Source organism: Myxine glutinosa, chromosome 6, assembly GCF_964187855.1.
Source record: "Myxine glutinosa chromosome 6, kmMyxGlut1.1, whole genome shotgun sequence".
Taxonomy (NCBI): domain Eukaryota; kingdom Metazoa; phylum Chordata; class Myxini; order Myxiniformes; family Myxinidae; genus Myxine; species Myxine glutinosa.
Genome location: NC_136266.1, coordinates 31,962,777 through 31,973,243, shown reverse-complemented (window position 1 = coordinate 31,973,243; position 10,467 = coordinate 31,962,777). Strand labels below are relative to the sequence as shown.

At 43.1% G+C, this 10,467-nt stretch overlaps 1 long non-coding RNA gene across 1 annotated transcript in view; it reads left to right on the top strand.

Moving 5' to 3' along the window:
- The first annotated feature begins 6,585 nt into the window (after positions 1 to 6,585).
- LOC144892499 (uncharacterized) overlaps positions 6,586 to 10,467 on the top strand; it is a 140,495-nt gene continuing 136,613 nt past the window's right edge. Inside the window, exon 1 of the long non-coding RNA XR_013623705.1 lies at positions 6,586 to 6,669. This is a non-coding gene — a long non-coding RNA (uncharacterized LOC144892499). The remainder of the gene's footprint in view (positions 6,670 to 10,467) is intronic.

Genomic DNA, 10,467 nt, shown 5'->3' with positions numbered 1-10,467 from the left:
TGCTTGAGGATAATGTGAGGCCATCTGTCGGAAGTTGAAGCTCAACCGAAGGTGGACCTTTAAACATTACAATGGCCCTAAACATACCAGTAAATCCACCAAGGAATGGCTGAAAAGAAAGAAATGGAGGGTTCTGGAATGGCCAAGTCAAAGCCCGGATCAAAATCCCATCGAGATGTTGTGGGGGGATTTGAAACGAGCTGTGCATGCAAGAAACCCCTCAAACATCGCACAGCTGAAAGAATTCTGCATGGAGGAGTGGGCAAAAATTTCTCCGAGTCGATGTCAGAGACTGTTAGACAGTTATAAGAAACGCCTACTTAAGGTTGTTTCTGCCAAAGGGGGCAATACCACCTATTAGAGCCAAGGGTGTACATACTTTTTCCACATGCGAAATTTGCATTTATGTTTATTTAAATTATACAATGGACTACAAAATGTCAATGTTTCATGATATTTGTTATTTTATATCACTTTTGTCTGTCAATATTGTTGAAATGAAGATCAAATAGCTGTGTGTTGAAATATGTTGGAAAAGTCAAAACTTTACATGGGGTGTACTTACTTTTTCACATGACTGTACCTCTGCCAGGCTGAACAGTTTACGTTTTGTATATCCACTGATAGGTCAAAATCCTGGTAGGCCAACCTCAGCCAAAATCTAATCGGCTTCGTATCACTTACCCAAGTCATCCAGCAAATTTTGTCATAATTCGTTCACAATTATTTATTGAGACATCGTGCTATATATCGTTTTTTGCCCTATTATATCTCTCAATTTATATCTCCCCCCTGAAGAAACACTTGGTTATCAGATCCACATGTGGATCTGGATTTTCAACCAAAATCGAATCATTTCTTCCATGTCTCACACACACTATCTCCATCAACTTTCGGCCAAATCCGCCGACAACTTTTGGGGATATCCTGTTCACAAACAGACAGACAAACAGACAGACGGGTGAAAACAACAACTTTTGGTGGCGGAGGTAAAAGTGTAAAATGAGAAAAATAGTGATTCACATTAACATGAACAAATCCGATTTTAAAGTCAAAATTGGTAAAATAAGCAAACTAATGAGGTTTTTGTTTTGAAATTCAACGAGCGTTATAAAATATTGCATTAAAACAACTGTAATCTCTTTGGATGAATAGCCAAGAGGTATGCACACTCACCTCTGAGCTGTCTAGCCTGGTGTTTTTCAGGCAGGGCGAGCATCGATGTGTGTGCCCTCCTTCGGATGAACTATCTATAGTGTGCACCCTGGCCAAATTCCGAGTTCCTGCACTGACTGACTGCTGGGAAGGCAATGGCAAACCACCTAGCATAACCTGTGTCAAGAAACTGCTTCAGCAGCACGAAAGCTCGGTATAGAGTATAGTTCAGCCGTCATTATCTCATCAATCTTTTTCGTCTCCTGTGGGACGATTGGCATTGCCAATCACTGTTCTGGCATTTGTAAACAATCGCTTTGACATGACAGGAACCCAGCAAAACATCTTGTGTTCATTTGACAAATTGAGATCCCATGACTTCAGCTCTGGAAAGATTATATGGACCATATAGTTCTGCACTATTTTGTTGGAATTTGATATGCTATTGCATTAAGCTTGCAAAAAACCCTTGAGTTCTTTAATCGACTTTTCACACTGAAACAAAAATTAACCCTCTTCAAAAATTCATCCAAATAATTGTGCATTAGCAAAGGATTAACTATTGTGGATTAACTTATTTGCAAGCTTTGTGAAAACATCTTAACTCGACAAAAAAATCACAGCTGGCAGTGTGCTAATGGCTTTGTGCAATCTCTTCCCTGTTCACAGGCTGTTCTCTGTCAATCTCCACATGCAGTACATGTTCTCTTCAAGGTTATTGGGCAGGGTCAGTGACCTGTTATATATATATATTCTATTGTGCATTTGATTTATTTTCTCCCTGTAAAGTGGCAGAGCTTTTATTTAACCTGAACCCGTTGCCACCTACACGTGTTTTCAACTTGTTCTGTGTATGCTTTGTGAGATTTTGTGCTGGGAAAGGTCCTGTACTGGTTGTCCCCATGCTGTGGTTATTGCCACAGTTGTATTTTGCACTCGCTCACCCTGAACATGACAAGACTCCGCATCCCACTGCCCCCATTATATTTTTTTGAGATATGGGAGGCTGTTGCGGGAAGTTCTGGTTTGGAGAATTTTTGTACAAGTCCATAGCTTGTCTGTCTGTTCCTTGTATTGAGACTTCACTCTATCAGCATTTTAAATAGATTTTTGTGCAAGAGCGACTGTTTGATATACAACCGCACCCCACGCTTCCGGTTGAACTTCCACTTCTGGTTCCTTCTGCAAGGAAGCGTCCTTCGAGCTCTCCACGTCATCAAAGTTAAGTATTTTCACATTCATGGCTTTGTCAAATATCCACTGGTTATTTTACTGTGTATGTGTTACTGTGTGTTTCTAGTTAGGTCTCGGTTTTGTAATTTGTGCAAACTTGTGTGTAATCAGTCGTTTTTTGTTCGCACCGCGTGCACGGCCTGGTCCCTTGAGGCTTCCCTCTCCCCGTCGGTATTTTGGAAACTTAAGTTCTTTCCTTCGCTGTATTGCTTTTTTTTCTTTGATTTTCTTTTCTTCCCCTACCTCCCCCAAACATCTTACCATTTGTCTAACGTTTAAAATACAAAAAATATAAAGAAATATTTATTATGTCCTTCTCTCCTCATGGTCCCCGCCCACGACCACATGTGTGTTGTCTCGCCCAGCCACCTTTATCTCCTTTTTCTTTTACCGCTCCAGCTGATACTCACCTTTCTAATTCTAGTTTCCACCTTACTCATTCAACCCTTTCTCCTTATTTCTCAGATCCACGCCCTCACTTCAGGGACTTTTTCCAGATTGTTTTTCACGGTTTTGCCTAAATATTATTTTTATATGTTTAAACTTTCCCCAGCAGTGTTTTATTCAGTGGTATATTACAACATGCTGTTTTTCTTCCTAATTAAAAGGCTTTTTCAATTTCCTCATCAAATCATTCCATTTCAAAAAAAAGCAATCTCTTACAGTTCTTCCTTTCTACATTCACTGAACTCACCTTCATTCCACCCCTGCTCTATCATTTTCAAACGAATCTCTGACTTGAAAATCACAATAAACCCAGTTTATAATAAATGCTTCTTTGTCATTAATCGTCCACTTTCTAAACTTCCCCCTCGCCCCTCCACTTGTAAACTCCCCCCTCACTCCTCGTTTTCAATTTTTCCCCCTCACCCCTCCACTCCTAATCTCTCCCCTCCCCCCTCCCCTTCAAATCTCCCCCCTCAACCCTCCTCTTCAAATCGCCCCCATCACTCCTCCCCTTCAAAATTCCCCTCTCACCCCTCCCCTTCAAAACTGCCCCCTCACCCCTCCCCTTTAAAACTCCCCCACCACCCCTCCCCTTCTAATCTTTCCCCCTACCATCTTTCTCCATGTCACCCCTCTCCCCCCTCCTCCTCAAAGATGCCTCCTCCCCACTTCCTCTCCCTTCCATCTCATACTTCCACCTCCACCAATCTTCTACTTTTATCTGCCCCCTTCAAACAACGCCTCACTGTGCCTCATCCCATCACCATCAAACCTTTTGTCCTCCTCATCCTTCCCTTTCTCCTCGCTCTTTCTCTTTCCCTTTCTCCTGCAATTTCTAACACACTACCAACAGCTCTCCCTACCCCTCCCCCTCTCACCCCTCATCTTACCCTATCCCTCCCCTGTCCTGCACCCGATGCTCTTCCTCAACGGTATGGACCTCAAACATCCGGGGCCTTCGCTGAAACCTGATTGATCTCTCCATACAGGTTGGCTCTGTCAAACCAGACTTAATCTGCTTAACATAAACTTTCCTCCTTCAAGATGTCTCTGATTCCTTAATATCTCTTCCTGGTTACTCCCTCCTACGGTATGATAGACCTGAGCCTCGTCCTGGTGGTGTGGTTGCTATCTTTATCAAAAACTCTCTTCCTCACTCTCCTCCTCACTCTCCTTACACTGCCCTCTCTCCACCACACACCCAGGAGTACCTCTGGCTATGGCTTCCCCTCCACTCCCACCTTTTGTTTATATATGTTCTGTACCGTCCTCCAAACAGTGATGACTCCATTTACATCTCGCTGTCTGATAACACGGACCAACTTCTATCAACTCATCCCAACTCTCTCTTCCTCATATGTGGTGATGTCAACTGTCATCATGCCAGCTGGCTGGGTGTGGGTCCCTCTCTCACCAGCCATGGCTCCTCAGCAAAGGACTTCTGAGACTCATTGGGAATGACCCAATCTGTCAATTTCCCGACCCGGATCTCACTCAACGGAGCATTTTTTCTTCAAGACTTGGTTATGACAAACTTCCCTGCAAATGTTTGATGCTCTTCTACTGCTCCAATCAGTTCATCTGATCATTTGCTTGTTAAAGTGGATATCTCTCTGGTCATTCTCAGAGAGCCTCCATAGCGTCGACGAGTCTGGCATTTCACTCAGGCCGACTGGCACGGTCCTCAAGCAGCCATCAATCATCTGGACTGGTCTCCCATCTCTACTGCCTCTGACATCAACTCTTCCTGGGAATTCTTCCAAAGTAAGCTGCTCTCTCTCATGCACAGATTTATCTCATCTCGTCTTCAGTTGTCATACCCTTCCTCCCGTCCATGGTACACTGTCTCTTGTGGTGAGTCAGTAGCCCGGAAATAACTGGCTTTCACCTCTTGGAAGGGTAATCCAACTGAAGGCAATCTCCATTGCTTTCACAACACTCGAACAAGTGTGTCCTCAGGAAAGCCAGGAAACACTATCTCTCTACTCTCAAGACCAAACCCTCAAACCTGTCTCCCTCCTCCAATTCCTGGTGGCATCTGGTAAAATCTTTCTGGTCTTTGTTCCCCCCCATCCCCTCCCTTACCTCAAACGGCTACACAGCTGACATCGCACATGACAAAGCCGAATGCCTCAACTCTGTGTTTTCCTCAAAATATTGTGTCCCAAACCCATCTCTCTCTACACACCTTACCCAGTCAAACCCAGCTGCTCCTGGATGCTGTGTCCTTTTCTTCTGACAAGGTGGAGAAGTTTCTGTCAATCCTCGACTCTGATTCTGCAACTGGACCAGACGACATCAGCCCACGGGTCCTAAAATCCTGCCCTGCCATTCTATCTCACCCTCTCTCTGTTCTCTTCGTCCTCCCTTTTGCTCAAGGTCATCTGCAATCAGCTTGGAAATCAACCAACATTACTGCTTAACACAAAAAGGTGCAAAAACAGATCCTTGCAACTACAGACCAATCAGCCTGCTCCCAATAATCAGCAAGGTCATGGAATCGATCATCGCTTCTGACATCAAATCCTTCCTCTTCTCCATTGGCCTGATCTCAGATCATCAATTTGGATTCAGACCAGGTCATTCTACTCTGGACATGTTGCTTCTGCTGTCTCAACAATGGATGGAGGTCCTCAAAGCCAAACAGGAAATCAGAGCTGTCTCCCTTGACATATCACGTGCCTTCGATACGGTCTGGCACCCAGCTCTGCTCACCAAACTCTCCTCCTATGGTATCCATGGAAATCTCCACGCATGGCTTGTGGACTTCCTCTTTGGTCGTAGTCAACGTGTGGCCCTGAATGGATTTCTCTCATCTCCCCTTCCTGTTCAGGCTGGAGTTCCCCAAGGCAGTGTTCTGGGCCCTGTGCTTTTTCTGGTCTTCATCAATGATCTCTCCGACTCTCTGGAAAATCCTCTCTATCTCTTTGCTGATGACTTCACTCTCTGCCGCTCCATATCTCATCCCTCAGATTGGCAGTCGCCTCCTCACTCTCTGCAGACCTGGTCAAAATCACAGACTGGTCAAACAAGTGGAACATGTCTTTCAATCCTGAACAATCTCACACTCTCACTATGTCTCTTCGAAAAGACCGTCTGGACAACCCTCCCATCTACTTTCTCAACAATCCTCTCCAAGAAGTTCTGTCACTAAATCTCTTGGGTCTCACAATCCGCCATGATCTTTCCTGGGAAAAACATATTTCCAAGCTAGCCTCCAAAGCCAGTCGCCGACTGGGCATTCTCCGTCGTGCGAAGTCCTTCCTTGGCACACCTGAGCTCCTCACCACATACAAGGCATTCATCTGCAGCTCAATGGAATACTGCTCTCCCCTCTGGGCTGGTGCTCCTGCCTCACACCTCGCTCGACTTCACACTGTTGAAACCAAAGCTTTCAGAATCATTGGAATCTCCCACGATGAAGCCGATTGTGAGGGCCTTTCAGTCACTCACCGCAGGCAGGTTGGTGGTCTTTCTGTCTTCTACCGACTCCTGTCCGGCCTTGCTCCCCCTGCTCTGTCTGTGTCCTTCCCCCCAAATATTCCTGCATGACGCACAAGATCTGCCAGCAACCCTCTTCTGGTGAAACTGCCAAAATCGAGACTCTCTGCCCACCTTCGCTCTTTAATTCCTCTTTTTCCTGCCTCTGGATCGATCTCCCACATCCTCTTCAATCCCTCTCCTCTCTCTCCAGGTTTTCAAAACAGCTGTTCACCACCATCTCTTATCTTCCCCCATCCCCATCGGTGGACTGGCGGCCATTTTGGATTTGGGCTCTCACGGTTCTCAGAGGTCAAGTCTGACTTCCCTCCACATCTGAGGATAAACCTTATGGTATGCACTAACTATGTTAAAAATTTGATGCTTTTCTCATAAAATGCACAATTTTTGTGTTTATCTGATGCACTATGAGTTGTTAGTTTGTCATTGAATTGGACACTCCATTAGTAATCCTTATATTATTCCCTCATCCTTCGTTGATTAAAAAGGGATATTAATGAAATTTCCCTGTTTTGTTTGAATTGTATGTGCCAAACGTAAGCAACATTTAGGAACTTTAAAAAATCGCAGATTAAAAACTATACGGGAAGATCTAAAAAGAAATAATTGTAGGAAAACAAACCTGTTAGCAGGAAAATATGATTGCTGAAAAGCGCATATGGCAATGAGAAGGATTCCGAAGCACTCGAGATCAACAAGCATCTGTTAAAAAGCACTCCTTCTTTTCCACCTAAACATTCCATCTGGGAAGGCAACAGCAAACCATCCGGCCAAATACTTGCCAAGAGACTGATTGGGCAGCACCAACATTCTGTTATGAACATGGTACACTGATGGTGATGATGAAACCTTTCATTCTCTCTTCCATAAGTGATTATGGTGGGAAGCTCTTTAGGCCATCAACAGAAAATTATCCTTACTTGAGCATGTTTTCAATCTGTGCATGTGAGCCACCACCACCTGTTTTATAATTTTTCCCTGTCCCGGAAGTGAGAGTCCAGCATGCTGCTCATGTAAAAGTGAATTCCATTTTTCTTCAACATTTCCAGATGATATATTCCCTCTTTACAAGCACAATATTTTGTTTCTTTCTTATCATATTTTTGTTTCTATGCCCTCACTCCCAACCTTGACAGTTTGTACAGCAAAATATCAAATTATTATGTGTTCTGAGTTGGCTCAATGAGCTGAATTTCTTTGTTCTCATTTTGTGACTGCGAATCCTGATCCTGCTGAGGCGGTAGTGACAAGCCACCCAATGAATTCCTTGCTTCAATGACCGCTGCTTTGGCATCCTCCACTATTCACTCCACTGCAGTGAACTGCAATGAACAGCTCCACTGCAGAGAATCCAGTACAAAATCCTCTTGACATACAAAGCCCTCCATAACCTGGCCCCATCCTACCTGACTGACCTCCTCTCCAGACACACTCCCACCCGCAACCTCCGCTCTGCTGGTACCAACCTCCTGACCCCCCCCCCCCCCCCCCCCCCCCATCCGGACCAAATTCAGATCCTGGGGGGACAGGGCCTTCTCCATCGCTGCTCCCACCCTCTGGAACTCACTACCTCACACCATCAGAGACTCCTCCTCACTCACCACATTCAAAACATCACTAAAGACCCACCTGTTCAACACTGCATTCAACATTCAACCCACAGCATTTAACCCCTGACTATCACTTCTCCTTCTCCCTCCTTTTGCTTTAAATATTTCCCTATTGATTCTTGTCTTTTTGCAATTGTTGTTTTCATGTATTGTTATGCATATGTTTTGCACTCTGTCAAAGCGCCTTTGGGCTTCTTGAAAAGCGCTATACAAAATAAATGAATTATTATTATTATTATTATTATTATTATTCATTTAAGGGTAAGGTGCATTGGATGGAATGACTGTCCGTCATAGAATTGTCAAAATTACAGACCACATTAACCTCAATCAACAATGTTAATCTGATTGTAGTAACCTTTTATCATTCCTAAATGTCAGAAGGATGAATGCAAGCAATGTTAATTTGACATCTCAAATTTTCAAAATAAAGAGAAACAGCAAGACTTGTGCAATTATGGTAAAACCTGATAAATCGAATTACATGCTCCCTTCATTCTGCACTAGTTCTCTATGCACGGTTTCACAGCTGCAGTTATTTTTTTTATACCAAAATGGCGCTCTATATGGTGCGTGGTTCGATGTTGTGTGGGTCGCGCTGCAGGTCTGCACGGCCTACACACCAAATGCAAATCCACATGACACTCAGAAAGTGACTCGGGGAGTGAGGCAAGTGTTTGACACTCGTGGCTCACTCGGTGCACTCCACTCTCTTTGCAAACATGTAAAGTGACACTGATATGTAAACATGTTTATAAATAATGTCTAAACGAGCCCATTGTCTTCACATTTGGGTAAAAACTGGTGGCTTTAATGATATAATGAAGCTGGTTTGTACAAATTTTCTGTCTTTATTGGTGAAATTTGGAGCTTCTTGGATGTTGATATTGGTTCCAGAAGGGTCTAGAACGTAACCCCCCTTTTCCCGATGAATTAATACTTCGCGGAGCACAGATTTGCTCTGCACTGTGGTTTCTGAGAAAGCAATCCCCGTGCAGAGTGAGGGCAAGATGTAGTCTTTAAATTTCATGATGTCAAATGAACCTCAAACAGTCAAAAAGTACAATTTTGAGCTAATTGATGGAAGTACCAAAAATAATTCCATAACGATTATATTTCGTTGTTATTATTAGACTTCAAAGCCAACAGGCCCTATTGTTCTTGTTAGGATTATTATTATAGTTCCGCTGATATTTGTGTAACGACTTTTGAAAAAACAAGCACCCAGATTGCACAAACAACTTTTAATATGAAGGAACAAGTAACAATATAGATGTAAATATCAATAGCAATATAGCTCTAAATATCAATATAGATTTTCACAATAGATTTTTGCTTACAAAACATGTCCCTGCTCTCAAATGTTGTGTTTGTGTCCTTCCCCCTCTCCCCCCATCTTGTCTACCGCTCCCCATGTTATAAGTTGTATGTGTCGGTTTGTCTTTCTGTGTGATTAATGTTAGCTCTTTCACGAGCCTCGATCTTGTATACAAAAAAAAAAAAAAAATCCAAAACCTTCATCTTTTCTACTCCCGTTAAAACACCCCAAATCCACCTCTTTCAATCCCAAACTTCTTTCCTGAAATTCCTAGTCGTGTTCATTTGCTTTATACCGTGTACCTCCCCACCCCCCCAAGCCCTCTCCCTTCCACAGATCTACCGAAGTCCCTGATATTTACTGTTGTTGTGCTTGTGTGCTTCCCTCTCTCTCCCCCTCTTGTCTCCTGCTCTCTTCATTGTATGTTTTATGTGTCTGTGCATGTTTTCATGTTCAATGTGTTAGCTCTTACCTGAGCCTCGATTCTGTATACAAAAACTTGAACAATGCGACTGTGTCGCCAATATGCCTATGCATAGTCCCACAATGGGTAGATGCCATCGTTCACTGTACTAAACATAAACAAGTTTGATTTAAATGCCTTCAGCTGTTCTGAAGTATCACATTTTTAGCGGACATGACAGGTTTCACATCGTTCGGTGAAGCAGTTTCAGAGAAGGGATTTTTTTAAAATATCAGCTTTCAAGCTAATATGGCTGCCATACCACATCACACATGACCTTTAAACATGTACACTATGCATATGCATGGATAGTGGATCACGTTTGTGAAGTTTCGTGTTGATCGGATAAGGTTTGTTGTTCTATCCAAGATGGCTGCTAAACCATGTGACCTACCACATCATTATTTTCAAACTATATGCAAAAATGCTGTTTGATGATATTTGTAAAATTTCGCATCAATAGGGTGAGCGGTTTCAGAGCTATAATTATTTAATATTTTCCTTCAATCCAATATGGCTGCCAAACCATGTGACCTATGATGTCATAAATTTAATATTTCAATACAAATGGGTCATAAGTCATGTGCATGCAATTTCTGATTTTTAGGATAAGGAATTCGATTAAAACATTTTTGCCTGATATATCACCTCACCTATGATGTCATAATTATCATACTTTTGTTCCCCATTGGGAGTACTTGCCAATGTGCCAAGTTTCAAATTTTTCCATTCGCCGGTTC